The sequence below is a fragment of the Trachinotus anak genome, unplaced genomic scaffold, assembly GCF_046630095.1.
Source record: "Trachinotus anak isolate AG129_WGS33_773 ecotype Australia unplaced genomic scaffold, CSIRO_AGI_Tana_v1 ptg000012l, whole genome shotgun sequence".
Taxonomy (NCBI): domain Eukaryota; kingdom Metazoa; phylum Chordata; class Actinopteri; order Carangiformes; family Carangidae; genus Trachinotus; species Trachinotus anak.
This window is the reverse complement of record NW_027273863.1, coordinates 11609852-11626311: the sequence shown is the minus strand read 5'-3', so window position 1 is coordinate 11626311 and position 16460 is coordinate 11609852.

Here is a 16460-nt window from a genome sequence, read left to right as displayed (position 1 = left end):
CTTTTTATGCATAGGACATAACCACTCACTGCTCATGACCACAGGGTTGAGAGCTGCTAAACTGGGAGGGGGGCAGAGAATAAAAGGTTAGAGTGGAGAGAGAGAGACATGCGGCAGCAGACAAGAGGCAGCAGGGTGATGATGGTGAAAGATTTATTACCGCCTTGTCCTTTGCTAACAGGTTACAACATGTAGTTATATCCACTGCCATGATTGTGTGTGTGTGTGTCTGTTGGCATTTGATAAACTTTTACTCATGTAGGGAAGAGTCATTGAGCTTTGTGGGACATTTGCTTCAACTTTACACCCGCCCAACACATCCATCTCTGCCACTGAGCTTTGTTACTGGAAACATCAGCTGCAGTTTTTAACAGTTTAATTTCCTACATTAAATGCTAATTTTAAAGGCCCTGAAAGCATATTTTCTCAGTCAGCTTTTCACTCTGAATAATGAAGTGTTACAGAATACGAACACACACATTTTTGGACAAACTGAACCATTATTCTTCAACTGCAAGTACTCACCACACCACCAACCATCTAGAGCCACAAAGATTTAGCCGTGCCGTGTTCTGGTGTGACCTGTTAAAAATAAATAATGAGGATGATTTTTTTTCTTAAATATTAACAGTTTCTTCACAGATATTCAATTTTACCAAATCTTCAGGGATTTTTAGGTAAACTAAGAAAAAGAGTTTTTAAGCAGAAATATGAAAAAACTGCTCAATTGAAACAAAATCAAGCAGCTAATTTTTTATTAGTAATTAATTCACTGGAAATATTAGTCTACACATATGAATTGAAACTGGCTTCCTGAGACAAATGACAGAATCATTCATTTCAGCAGATGCCCGAAAACTGCATGTTTACATTCACATGACAAATCATCTTAGCGGCCGTAAAAGCTATGACAGGAGCGAGGGAGGAAGTAAGATGACGTTATTATAGAGTGACAAAGTCCACAGAGGGAGAGTTGTGGGTGGATGACTGGCTGTGTCTGATATCACTCACTACTCCCAGTATAGTCCACTATACAGTTGTTATGAGATATAGAGAGGGAATGATTAGTGCCTGCACTATTGAAGCTGACTTGTGCTTGCTGTGCCACATTTTGCTTTGCATGATTTTATTCTTTTTGTTTTGAGTCTAATCAGGTTCAGTGTGCAGTGCGAAGGACTCCTCCCCAGCACAGGAGTCATGTATTTGATATCGGAAATCAAAGCAAGCTCATTGGTGGCTGTCACTATAAAGGTAGCAGAGCAGAGTGGCCTCAGCCTCTCTCAGAGTGGGTGCCTGGGTGGACTGTGGAGAACGCTGGCCCAGATAACTGTGCACCTGGATCGTCTCGGTGTGGAAAAGGAACTTGTAATATGGACTGTGGAAGGGCATAACCATCTTGTGGAGTGGAATATGTGGATCTTTTCAGGAAGGACCACCATCAAAGACAGGAGCCACTGTGTCCTCAGCTGGGGACGCTCCCTCTTAAACGCCCGAACTTGCCTAGAGCCTGCACCAGTTGGAGCACAGTTTGAGCTGATTCCACCCCATATTGATCATTGTGCTTTAAAGATAAAGAAAAGACAAGAAATAAATTAACCAAAGACTCCATCTGCGTTGTTGTGGTGGTTTTATATCTGGTCACTCCATTGAACTCTTTATCTAACTTTCACCTTTCGGTCTTAACACGGTGATTTTGCCATTTTGTGCTGGCCGAAAGTTTAGTGAGGCTTGTTATACCCTATATATGTTAGGATTAGGCCCCCTTGGGCTCTTGTTTTTCTCATATGCTCCTGTGTTTCCCTCTCCTCTTGTGTTTTTCCCCAGTCTGTCTTTTGGGTCTGTTTGTGTGTATGTGTGTGTAGCTGGGTGTGGTCTCCCAGTTTGCTGTTCCCTCCAGGGAATGGATGGATGGATGGATGGATGGATGGACTTTACTGATCGCATACTGGGAAATTCTTGTGAAATTCTTGTGTTACAGCAGCAAGTAATAAATAACACTCTGTACAACATAAAATAGAAGGCAAAAATATATACAACAATAAACAACACAAGTAAATAAATATAAAAAATATAATATGAATTTAAAAAAGTATAAGACCAGGGTTTTAAATATGCATGAAAGTATTCTCTGTCAAACAGAGGTGAGTTGTTGTACAGTGTTATGGCTTGGGGCAGGAAAGATTTCCTGTATCAGTCAAAAACACTCTTCCTCATCAGCCTCACCCTCGGCAGTATTTAAGACTGGCTCAGACCTCCACTCTTCGCTACATTGTGCAGTTACCTACCTCAGTATCATGTCCGCCCAGCTATTTTGACTCTTGTCCCTGTTTTGAAACTCAGTGTTTTTGACTGAATTTCTTTATGCCCCAGGTTTGGTGCTTCTGCTACTCTGCCTCACCCTGCCTGTCCGCCTGCCCGCCCAGCTACTGGAGGATCGATGGATTCAGACCCACTGCGACCATCAAATCCCACTGCCACCTGCCAGCCTGTTTCCCCCTGGAATCCATCTGGAGTCCCCTGATCACCTGGCCTGTCCCTGCACCTGTCTCCCTGGACTTATTCCCCATGTGCCCTCAACTGCTCTTAGTCTTCCTAACTTTACAAACTGTGCAATAAACACCCCTCGCTTGCTTGATCTCACACTTGTGTTCTGCTTGTGGGTCCTAAAAGCAAAAACCTCTAAACCTTACAATAAAGGGGACTCATAGTATCCCATAATACATTGTGAAAAGTAGTGTACAACCAGTGGTCACGATAACGAAGCAATATGTACCATCGTGTGCTCGCACTGAAAGTAAGAAAGTGGCGCAGAGAGAATGACCTCAGCAGTGTCCGAAAGTGTTTTCTCATCTGTCTCATCACTGGACAGTGAGCAGGGAGAAGTGAATGAGTGAGTGATTTTGGACATAACCTCTGGAGACTGCTGTTCATTTCCCGTTGCCTTCTGATTCTGTTTCTTGTAACCATGACAACAGTATTTCCTGAACCTTGAGGAGTGTTTATTATCGTAACCATGACAATGGAGCTCTCCTGACCTTAACAGAGTTCTGTTATTTCAACCCAAGCCACAGTGTTTCGCTAGACGTACCTGAGCCGTCTTTGTGCCTAAACCTAACAAAACCTTAACCACGGCATTGTCATCTCATAAAACAAATTTATTTTCAACAGTGATTCATAAATGGTTTTGGACAGCACAGACAAACGTCCTGCCAATATCTGTGTGAAAAAGCTCCTTTCCTACATTGTTCTACATTGCATGGACAAACAACTTATTTTGTTGTTAATTGTGGAGAACATTTATATGCTTTTATTCTGTTTCACATTTTTGCATTTGGATTGGAAGTGTAGTGACTCAACATTTTCCCAGTAATTATTGCAGTATTACACATACTAGTCCTACCCAGCGATTCCTTATCTGGGAAAATTTGGGAACTGCTAAATAAAGCTTTGCCAGTGTTTTCTTGTTTTCTGGAACCACAAAGATTTTCCCAGCTTCTCAGGGATTCACAGCAGCAACATCAAACAACAGCCACAGCATGCACTAATGTGTGTCTGTGTTACCCTTCACAGTGTGAGATTGGACCTTATTGTTGATTTTACACTCTGCATGTCATCCCCAGACATGGCTCCTGGTACATGAAATCCATTCTTTTCAACTAGCTGAACTCACCCACACATATGCACTTCTGATTACACTTTCATTTATTTGTTATATATCAAAGCCTTTTCTGAGAAACTCCAACATAATGTGCTTTTGTCTAAGTGTGTGAACAAAGTCAAGAATAGGTTTGGAATGTGAGAGAAAGATTGTGTTCTTCAAAGATGTGTGTGTATGTATATGTATATGTGTGTGTGTGTGTGTGTGTGTGTGTGTGTATTTGAGTGCTTTCAGTAGGTTTTTAATCAGGGCGTCACGCTCTTGGTTCCGATTAGGTACAGAAGGCAGGGCTCTCCAGCCGGCTGCTTCAGAACAACAACACCCTCTAAAAAGCAGATAATGCTTCAGCACTCACAGTCTCAAAGAAAATCAACAACTCTCCCTCTCTCTCTCTCTTCTCTCTCTCTCTTTTCTCTTCTCTCTATCTTTCTCCAGCACATCTGTGGTCCAAATCAGATCGATGCTGTGAGAAAATGAAACTCCATAATAACAGGAAGGTGAGAGCTGCCTCAGGTATGAGATATGTATCGTCACGTTAAAAAAAAAAAAAAAAAAAAGAAAAGAAAGGAAAACGAGAGAATCTAATATGAGGAGCAACCAATATGATTCAGTGTTATGTCCTCTGGCCCTCCACATGCCACAAAACATTTTCTAAGATCATCAGATGCAGAGCACACACACACACACACAGATATGTCTATAACAGTCTGTAACACACTGCGAGAAATGCACAGCCACAGTAATTGTGTTTTTGTGTTTGCGCTCCTGCAGTGACAATATGTGATCCTCACACTTCATCCCAAATGTCACAAGACATTATTCTTGTTTCTTCCCATTAATTGACTCATCTTTTTTTCATTTCATCTCCAGCCAGCATGTACAAGGATTCCTCCAGGCTCCGCTCCCATCGACTGGAAACATTATGAGGAACAGAAAAAGGAAAGCAATAAAGATGAATATGTGCATAAACAATCGGGCCTTATGTATGTCTCTTTATGAATAGAAAAAAATTAAGTTTAAAGTGTGGGAAAAAAGCAAAGATTATCTCTGTGCCAGCAGCTTTTCATCCACTGAAGTTGGTATCATGAAATATGAGAATAGCTTTTATAACAGAGGGCGACTGCTCAACAATCACTCCTTTGTCTTCCCAGTACAATGATATTCATAAATACGATTCAGCACCAGACACAATAGATGCAAAGCACACCTGGGCACCCACACAGTATCACACAGCACCATCAAACCTATTGTGAAATGAGTAGAAAACACAAGAGACTGACAATAGATCGTAATCGCTCAGGACTAGTTAAAATGCCCTGATAATCTTCTTTGTTTCAGTTTACAAAAAAGCAACAATTACACAAACAGATTACTTTCTACTGGGCTGTTATATTTTATTTTTATGCATTATTTTGTGTACAAATAGATTTATATTTGGTATCCTTATTATCTTCCTCTGGAAATGATTATTTCTCCATTTTAAAACTACTATGATTATTTTAATATATGGTTAAAACTCTTATCGAGGAGTCTGCAGCCATGCTAGTGTTCTGTTGCTAAACCCAACCAAACCATGACCATTCCACAACCTATTTGTACATTTTGCTTTTGCTACATAGCCAGTGTTAGCATTAAAGTTTGTTACTTACCGGGTTTACCAAGATTCAGATTCACTGAGTTTACAATACAAGAGGTTATAGTACATCCTCTGAGCAGCACTAATTTTTCAGGGCTGACTGTACACTACAGAAACTAGATATCGGAAAAGATGGTCTGACCAGGCCGGAGCTAGCTGCTTACCATGCTAACTTCTGTAGAAAAAAAGAAGTGATGGACACAGAAGCAAAGCAAAAGAGTTGCTTTCCACCACAGGAGACAGCTCTTGACGAGTAAAGGAATGACGTTTGATGCTGAACTCACAACCTTTCCTGTAGACTGGTAAGTAAACAGGTGTTAATGCTAATGTTGGCTATGTAACGAAAGCCACACTTACAAATAGCTGCTCTAACACAGTGACCAAAGCCCTATACATCTGTCGCCGTAAGGGTGTGAGGAGATGCTCCTATGGGTCATATCTGAGACCTATATGTTCGTTCAGGTTGGGGACATAATGAATGTTTACCATTTTCACCATATTTGGTTAGCATGTTACGTTTCCTAATTAGCACTAAACACAAAGTACAGCTAAAGCCAATGGGAATGTCATCAGTTAAGCAGGTATTTGGTCATAAATCTAAGATCTGGCCAAATTGAATATTTGACTTGAAGATGGCAATAGATAGGAAGTCATCAGATCACTCTTTTCTAGAGTTCATCCTGAGACATGAATGTCTTAAATACACTGCATGATAATCCATTCAATAGTTGTTAGGACATTTCACTCAAAATTACAAATGTGAACCTTGTGGTGGAACTTGAGGAGAAGTCACCCAAGTCACGAGAGTCAATAGTTTTCTTCCTTTTGGGATAATAAATATCTGTACCAAATGTCATGCCAATCCACCTGATAGTTATTAAATTATTTGGCAAATGCCAACAATGGATAACATAATAACACATAATATTTTTTTATAGGTGTGGATATGAGTGTGAATGGCTGTCTGTCTTTATGTGCTGAGCCAACCTGTCCAAGGTAACAAGTGTATGTAATGTATAATATGTCTATGACTTAATGGTGAACTTCCCATATTAACTAATTACACCTCAATCAAAAACAGAGATTTAACATGGAAAGCTGTGTGGAGTGCTGTGATACATCCTCAGCACCATTATTTCTGTCACAATCCAAGCACAGAAAGACAGCATATTGTAATAAAATGCTTGGTTAAATACCACAGAATATGCCTATGACCCATATGGTCCAGAGCGACTATGTGAAGGAATATTGCATGACCAACTGTGACAGATGTCCTGTTATTGGCTATGAATGGAAACTGTTGCTTCACAGAGAGGATGCCTTCTGCCTTCTGTTTATTCCCACTGCATTTTTTGATAATGATATTATATCAGCAGGTGATGGTGAGAGGTAGGCAGTCAGCCACCACTGCCCCCCTGCCAACTCTCACTCAATTCCATGCACACCAGAGTTTTTGGAGTCAATGAGGTATTTCATATTTCAAGATTGAAAATTTAAAATGTGAAAGTTGAGGCAGACACTAGATTTATTTATTTGCTCCTTTGGCTCCACATGTGTCCCACTGATGAAATCTATGCACACATCAGACAGCACTCTACTGCTCTCCTCCCTGCAGTGGCCTCAAGTGGTTTTTAGATTTGACAGTTAAGCTTTAATTATTGTGGAAAAAATGCCTCCGTGGGTCTGCTAGCTGACTAATTTTTCATGTTACTATTTCCTTATTTCAGTGTAAGGGCCCTCAGGTCCCCACAGGACTCCTGACCATTTGTGTTGACTTGAATATTAAGAAGCTGCCAAGCCTCTCGTCTTTAGTCCAAAACTAACAGAGCCTCAGTGCCAAGTGTTTGTAGGCAAAATGACCTTACACACAGTATATTTGCCTGAATAGCTGTTAGGAAAATGAGGCAGGGAAACAGCTGCAAAAGCAAATATTAGAATATTTTTGATAATACACCTCAATACTGGTATATAATGAGATTATATTTAGTGGTTGACTGTTGGAGATTTTAGACAATATTTGTACACAATAAAATTTTGTGGGGAAAAAAGTGAATATTGGGACCAGAGGATGAATGTGACTCACTATGATGATGATTTTTTCTTTAGTGCCACCACAAGGTTCACGTTTGTGGTTTTGAGTGCAATGTCTTGACAACTATTGGACACTCATTACATTTGGTAAAGCATTCATATTCGCCTCAGGGAAAACTTTAATACTTTTATCAGTTAATAAAAACATCAATTTGCCATCTGCCTAAGCTGCACTTTGTGTATAGTGCTAATTAGAAAATCTTTGCATGCTAACACGCAAAACTAAGAGAGTGAACAAGAAAAGCATTATATCTGCTCAACATCAGCATGTTAGCATCATCATTGTGACCATATTAGCATAGTAATGTTAGCAGTTAGCTTAAAGCTGTGCCCAACTTCAGCCTTATGGAGTTACTAGCATGGCTGTTGACTCTTTTTTAGGTTTAAGTTAAAATAATTTGTGCTCTTATCCTTTATTGATTGCAGACACTTGTAAACAGTGTTGTGTTTTGAAATACATCAAAAGACATAGTAATAAAACACCACTTTTTGGACATCTGCATCTACAACAAGTACCATTAAAAACAATCATTAGACATCCAAAAGGTGGAAGCAAAAGACTTAAGGTGAACCTGCTATTAAATGACGAAAATCATCAAAACTGACATCAAACCATGCATCATAAATCATAAAAGCCATAGCCCCAGCATGTAACATATGTGGCTGGTGCAGCCTGTTGCCCACAGACTTGGGCACATTATACATGCTGTGAATCCGTCTCACTGCAGTCTCTGTTCAAGAAATTGAGCAAATGATCAATAATCTGGCTTGATGGTCTGAGAGTCTGGTGGTCTCTGGGTCGAAGACTGAAGACAGGTGGGGTACCTGGTATTTAGGCCATCTAAGGCCCAGTTTAGCCCTGCGGGAGGGTGAAACAGATGTAAATGAGCTTTTAAGCTGTAGCTAGTGAAACAGCATTCTCTAGAGCTACCTCATTCATCCCCCCTCATCCTCTCCTAAGCCGGGGATCCAGACAGCAGTTGGAGGCTCGTGCCTGAGTTTTTGGAAGCAAGGGAGTCATTTAGGACGGTGACCCAGATGCCCTGATCTTCTGTCCATCATGGCTCTGTTTCAGGCCTGAAATACGCTCATCTCCCAGAAGCTATGCCTGTCACTGTCTGGGTTCCAGTCAGGAATTTTCTGACTAAGAGCCCCGTGGTCTGCAGTGGCACGATAACAAAAACATCTCTTCCCTGTTAGGCTGCAAGCTATTCTCTCCTCTCATGGTAAAAAAAATACCATCAGGCTGGCAGTATTACACACAGATGTTATTTTAGATATCTGAAAAGATATTTAGCATCTATAATTGCACTTTCCACACCTGATATTGTGTGTTCACTCTATGTGAAGCTAGTGGCTGTTGGATTACTGTTGCCATGGTTTCTTCAGTTTTGATCATTCTTATATAATTTTATTGGTGGCTGGTTGCTGTGAAAAATGAACGCGCACACACACACACACACACACATTCACAGTTTGTGTCAGTAAATGTTGCTAACCACCCCCACATCCTTGTCCTTCCTCGAAGAGAGCAGCCTGAGGACAAACAACAGCTCCTCTCACATCGTCTTGCTCTCTCTTACATTCATCACACCCTCTCTCTCTCTCTCTCTCTCTCTCTTTCTCTATCATCCTCTCATTCCTTCTCTCTCCTGTTCCCTCTGCCTCCTTTGCCCTTCTTTCAGCTCTATTGTCATCGGTCTCTCTCCTCCACTGCCCCAATTCTCCCTCAATCCACTTTATCTCTCTGCAGCCATAGCTGTATTGATTTTCGAAAGGCCCCTCCTGTCATATCTCCATATCTCTTAATTCACACATTCACTCTCTACACACACACACACACACACACACACACACAATCTCTCCTTCCCTCTCTATCATTTTGCTATCTCCAGCTATCTCTGGCAGGCACACACTCCATCTTTCCCTTCCAGATATGATTATTCTTAATGTCTTTTTGTGCTTTTCTATCAGTGCTTTTCTATTTTCTCTAGTCCCCTCTAAAATACACACTATATCTATCTTTTGCTATGTCCCGCTCCCTTTCTTTAAAAAAAATGTACACTCTGTTTCATCTCCCCTCTCCTCACTCTCTTTTTTATGTCCAAGCTTTTGTGGTGACTTTCTGTTAGACTTCACACACTCTGGCTCTGGCTGCCTGCTGTGGCCTCTGAGCGAGGCAATGTGTCTTTGTTGTGCCTTCAGGGTGCTGCATAGCTGCCGAGTGTTTGCAGGGCAAAACGCTGATAATGCCCTTTTCTCTCTGATTGTATCACTGAGAGACACACATTCTGTGTCAGTGCCATGCCGAACATTTACGTCCAGTTCGGAGAGTTTTTACTGCTCGTGGCTGCTGGTTGGTGTGACAGAGCAGCAGCAGCTGCATGTACTGAAGCTGAAACGTGCCTCTGCAAAGATACAACAATGTTTCTGCACAGGGACACAGGATAACCATAGATCAAATAGATCAATCTCAACTTGTCGTATAGAGGTTTGCTTTGTCAAATAAACACTGAGTGAGCACATAAGGACAGCAGGTAGCAGCAGAGGGGATGGGCCAACATGTAACTAAAACAAGGAATCAAATGGTATAAGCACACAGATAGCTCACTCTAATAATAGTAATAATAATAATAATTTAAAAATATATAATAATAATAATAATAATAATAGTACACTTTTAAGCAACTTTTGCCTTTCTCTTTCAACAGATGACAGTAGAGGTTGACTCAAAACAGAGGGAGGATCAAGCCAGAATCAAACTCCAGATGTTGTGATCTAATGGGTGCATCTTAGACCAGTAGTAGATTAGTAGTAGATCAGAAGTAATGATAAACTTTATTTGTAAGGCACTTTTCATACATGAAATTCTGCTGATGTGCTAGGAATACAAAAAAGGAAAGAAAAGAGGGAACAAACATGTTTAAAACATTTAAAACAAAAAGTCCAGTTCAATTAACAATAAACTAAAGTAGAAAAATACATTACGTATGTGGATGAGACGTCAAAACTGCTGAGAATAACTGAGGGTTTGAACATCTGCAGCTCCATAAAAACTTAATCCTCTGATGAGGACAGTGTGATTTGGTTGAAAGCTCCAGAACAACTTAATAAGTGGACCTTGAATGGTCACTGTTTGGTAATTGTTGCACTGAGCCCAAACACACATGAAAGTGGTACATCCCAGCATGTGGGCTGTTGTAAATCAATTTGTGGTGTATTATGGGTAGTTCTTATTATGGTGAGTAAGGCGTGGATGTGCGCACTTATCCACTTGGCTGTAACAACAACTCTGAGTTGGACTAGACTGTTTCTTTCCTACACGTCTGAATGTGTGTGATGAAGAGCCAATTTGTTCTCAAAACATTATGCTTTTCCTCATGTAACAGAGAATCTATTTTAATGGTGGCAGATGACGGTGTTGGGAGCCCTCAGAGAGATATAAATCACACTTAGAGGTTTTTGGACTCAGCACCTGGGCAAGATAGATGTGCACATGTTTTCTCACTGGTTGTTTAGGTGAGAACATTTTCTGCACAGAGCACCAAGGAAACAGACGTTTGATGCTTCAGGCTGTTTGTATATGGAATCACAATTTTTTTTTCAGGGGTACAAAACTGTAACATTTCCAACTTTGCTTTGGATAAAAACAGCACTATGGGAGGTTAATGGTGTTTTCCTGCACCAGAGGGACACCTCTTGTCACTAGACTAGTCTTAAAGCTGCTCTTATTAATATTTTCAAAATTAACAACAGATAAAATGAGCACATAGTGACCTGTAGCACTTCTGAGCTTTTGAGCATCCTTTTCAACCAGTTCTCCAACTTAATCGACCAGTTACGGTAGACTGTTTGGTCACGGTTTATTTAGATTAGAAACAACTTGGTTAGGGTTAGGGAGAGGTCATGATTTAGGTTAGAATCCGTAGCCTTCTTCATTGAGGTTAGTGGGCCTCAGTCATCATGCTTAGAATAAAAGGGGGTTAAGGTTGTGAAATGGTCATGATTAAAATAAAATTATAATGAATATCAGTTTCAAATGTGAAACCAGCAGTGGTCTCCCAAGTCAAAGTCCTGTGTTTTGTCAACCCATCCATTAGGCCCAACCTCATCCGGTGGGAGAGATGCAGCCCTGAATGAATGTGCATGTGTATCAACTGGATGGGTACATTGGAAATTATTGACATGATATGACAACAAAAAGTCTGTTATTACAGGACCCCCTGTACATGCCGTGAGACTAAATATTTTTGATCCATTGTGAGAATTTCATGGTACCACGTAGTATGTATTTTACACTCAAATAAAATCACACTGAGCAAATACCAAGTGAATACCAATGAGAGCAATTTCAGACATAGCTTTGGAATCCCTGATGGACATTTAAAGCATTGTTGTAAACCCAGTGTCAGAACACACTGGACATAATGTATTCTGTAGCCTTTAGTCCAGTTTAAAGCCACATGGCAACGGTCTGGACAAGAGCCAGAAGTGGGAGATGGGGGCATCTGCCCACCCCCGGGGCACCTGCACAGAAGATCAGCCCATCAAAAACCTAATTTCTGAAGCCTGTCTCGCTTCACCTGCCCAGTCCTCCGTACCACCTTTTAGGCATCTTCTCCCTAAACCAACTTCTGTTCTCTTCTTCCACCCAGTCCCCCCCTCCGTTCCCACTTTCCACCCGGATCACGTCCCATCTGGTCCCCGTTTGCCGTCCACTCTCCTCCTTTTTTGTCTTTTATCTCACGCTCTCCTCGTTCACAACGCATTATCCCTTTTTTGATATCCTCCATGTGTCTATCGTCCATCTCCCCCCATCTCTGCCTGCTTCCAGTCTCCCTATTTCTTTTCTTATCCTTCAATTTCACTCTTGCTTTTCTACCCCATCCCTCCTCCACCCCCCCACCCCCACCCCCCACTCCCTCCACATCCTCCTCCTGCTCGCCACCCTGCTCACGTCCAGGTCTGTTTCCACTGATAAGACTCTCAGTAACACCCACACACTCACACAAGCATACACACTCGCCGCGCGCACACACATACACACACACACACACACACATACAGAGTAGAGGAGATAACGATGTTGGATTGCCAACATAGTTAGCATCACAGCTAACTGCTATGCCTCTCTTCCCTAATTTAGTTGCTAATGAATGTGTCATCAATGATATTTCTCTCTGAGCCAAATAGGAGCAGTGAGTAGATGAGAAAGTAGAAAATGGAGAGAGGGAGAAGGTGAACAAAAGAGGACAAAAAGTTCTTTCTTTCTGTTTTTCCTCCTTTTTTTTCTCTAAATCCATTTTGTTTGGGGCTGCACTGAAAACAAAGTTATTACCTCACATCATGGCTGGCTCACGTAGAGGAAGAGCAGTGAATAAGCTGAACTATGTGAGACCACAGGCTGAGCTACAGGCCAGTCACTTGGTTATGGCACAGACACAGATAAACTGTTTCTGTCTGACACACACAAACACAGTTTTCACATTAAAGCAAAACAACAAAAAAAACCCTACAAATCTCAATTAATATTAAATGTATATGATTGTATTGTAGCTACTCTGGAGCAGATTGACAAACATACATTTTATCATTTTTCATCTAATTGTAATAAAAAGCACAGATTTGTGTTAATTTCGAGTTTAGAAAATCATGCCAACATTATAGTGATAAATAATCCATCTTTGTATCGTACTGTATTGCATGAAGAGGCCTATGATTTAACAGCATAATGAAAACAGAACTGTGGTGATGTTTCAACATTTTGAGTACTGAGCATGACATATGTGCATTTTTCATATGCAACAGCTTTAAGTTCTGGAGTTTCCGACTGTGGCATCCCCAGTATAGAGTTACTTGATGGGAAATAGCTCAGGTCATATGAGATGTGTGTGGTATTTTTGAGAGTGTGACCACGTCAGAGATGTAATTCCACTTGGCTCTTGGCTGTCTGCCTTTTGAACGGGCAGAAATGCAGAGAAGTTGCCAAACACAACAGTAATGAACAAGGCTGTGATTAGTTTCATCACACTGCTGCTGATATGGAGCATGTAGTCTAGAAAAAAAAAAGATAAGCATAATTTATGCATGTTTAAATCAAATTTCCTGTTTCATCATTGTGAAGTTGCACTTATTTTTGAATTAATTTGCATATCTTTAGATTCTTAAGCAGAGGATGACAAGGAAAGGTACGTGTGAGCGTGAATCATTCCCACAAGTGTGATGAAACCTTTGCTGGCTTTGAAGATAATGACTCAGTAGTTGCTTTTATCACAAATACTTTTTTGCATTTGCCTCTGTAACGAATAAACAAGATTTTTGATGCAACTATTCAGGTGTTTTTCATAATCGCCTTTCTTAAACAGCAATAATATGTCTGCAGTCCTTGCTAAATTCCATCCAAGCTCTCTGTTGCATTTATGTCTGACCCACGTCCCACATACACTCACAACTCAAATGTCATCCTATTCTGTCCTAAATGTCAGTGCAAATGAAAATCCTCCCAAAAGTGGGACTTTGAGAAAGGAGACTGTCACTTGGCTGCCATGTGTGACCCATTCTGATATCAAATTCTTACATTCGCAGCCATAATCTTCACACTCTGCACCAACTGAGAAGACATCTCGTGTTTGCAGTCACAGTACTCCCACAGGGACATCTTTGCTCGAGGAAGAGCCGTTAAACAAATACCAGAATTGTCAGTTGAGCAGAGTGACGGGAAATAATTTCATGACCTTGAAGCAGAAGGTGTGGTTACAGAAATGTGGGATTTCAGCAGTCCAGAACAATTTGTGGGAGTAAACAACTGCAATAGTCTGATTAAAGGCATCTTCCGAGTTGAGACAAAAGTAGATTTTTAAATTGATGAATGTGGTTAAACAAGAAGACTATGCACATATATTAGTTTGCTCTGGTACATCATTTAATCATTTGCACAGTGCAAAGGTTGTTCATAAAGTAGACATCGGTGGAAAAACACCATCTGCTCCTCTGTTGTTTCAGTCAGATGGCCTATCATCAATAACATCAATATAAATCTGAAACATTAAAAGAAAATGGTTCAGCGAACACATGTTGAACCAAACCAACACCTAGTCTCTTCAAATAAATCTGCAGATGTAGATGAAGTTTTTCCTTGAAACTTGAAACTACACTTCTTGAACAAAGGCATGGGAAACCACAAGCAAGTCTGCTAGATATGCAGCACTCATTTAAAGTGCAAGTCATCAGATAAGAGTAACCCTGAACCGACACGGTCACTGCAGTCCCTGCTGCAGTGGATCTGTCCACAGATAAAACCTCGAATTGACATGAATCTGGTTATGTGCCTGTGAGTTGCTTCAGTGTAATGGATGTGTCATCAAAGAGTTGTCTTGTTTGTTGTATTACCAGGATGGTTGGTTGTGTTCAGTGGACAGACTAGTCCCAAATGCATAAGCCTGGCACAGCTCTGACAACAGAGTGCAAGTACACATTCTGCTAAGTCCAAAGTTGGCATTACTTACATGTTGTGTCTTCATAGCTAGCATGCTAATGTTAACAACACGCCTATATTCAGGAGTCAGTTTAAGGAATTAATGTTAAGGAAGCCGTTAACGGTTGGTACGGTAAATAGAACCAGCCACGATGAGAGTCAGCACCTCCAAGTCTGAGGCCATGGTTGTCAGCTGGAAAACGGTGGACTGCTCCCTCCAGGCTGGATGTGAGTTGTTACCCCAAGTGAAGTTCAAGTATCTATGGGTCTTGTTCACGAGTGAGAGTGTGATGGAGCGGGAGACTTACAGATGGATCGGTGCGGCGTCAGCACTAATGTGGACATTGCAAAGGCAAAGGCAAAGCTCTCAATTTGCCAGTTGATCTTTGTTCCAATCCTCACCTATGGTCATGAGCTCTGGCTAGTGACCAAAAGAATGAGATACAAGTGGCTGAAATGAGTTTTCTCTGTAAAGTGGCTGAGCTCAGCCTCAGAGATAGGGTGAACAGCTTGGACTCCCAGGAGCTTGGCTCCTTCATGTCAAAAGGAGCCAGCTGCGGTCGTTCGGGCATCTGATAGGATGCCAACCTTCCTTAGGAGATTCTTTGGGCATGTCCAACTGGGAGAAGACCCCGGGTTAGACCCAGAACTCGCTGGAGGGATTACGTATCCCATCTGGCCTGGGAACCCCTCAGGTTCCCCCAGGAGGAGCTCGAAAGTGTTGCTCGAAAGAGGGACATCTGGAACACCCTGCTTAGCCTGCTGCCACCATGACCCGATCCTGGATAAGCGGGATGGATGGATGGATGGCTGTTAAACCACATCTCATATTCTGCTACTGTACACGTTCCAAAGATGTGCTGTATGGATGTGCATCTTTGATGGAGCTGGGCTTGGTAATGGAAAGCAATGTGACTATTAATGTCACTAATTACTTATAGTTTTGATTAATTACTAAAGTAATGTAATAACTGTTTCAAAGAGTAATAAATAATCAATAACTGACTGCATTTTTCAACTAACTTGTCCAACATTGGTCAGGACAGCTCAATCATTCACTCATATAAATGATGTCAATTATAGAAGTTTACTGTCACACAAAAAAAGAGATGTGAATGAAAACAATGGAATTTTTAGAGGACAAAAGAATTGCAACAACTTTCTTGGAGTCTGTCAGTATGTGACATCAGCCTTTTTCACAGGAGGTATTTAAACATGGCACAGTAAGAAAAGCAGGGTCCTGGTTTGGTGCATGTCACACTGTCAGTGTTTAGTACTAGGACACTTGAATAAAACAGAGCCCACATTCACATTACATTAAAATAAAACTAGAATTACCACCTTGTAGTTTTATGTCTCTGCCAACCAGTCAAGTTGCAGGAAAGATGGTCACGATCTCCCCTCCTCTTCCAGGGTTATGACATTGAATAATGGCCACAAGTGTTTTTGCAGAACATTATGATGCCACAGTGAATTTGACCTTTGACCACTTGGATATAAAATGTCCTCACATCATTGTTTCATCTGATTGGACATTTGTGTTAAACTGTGTGATAATTATCTACATAGTTAGGTAGAACACAGGATGGTAAGAACCATCA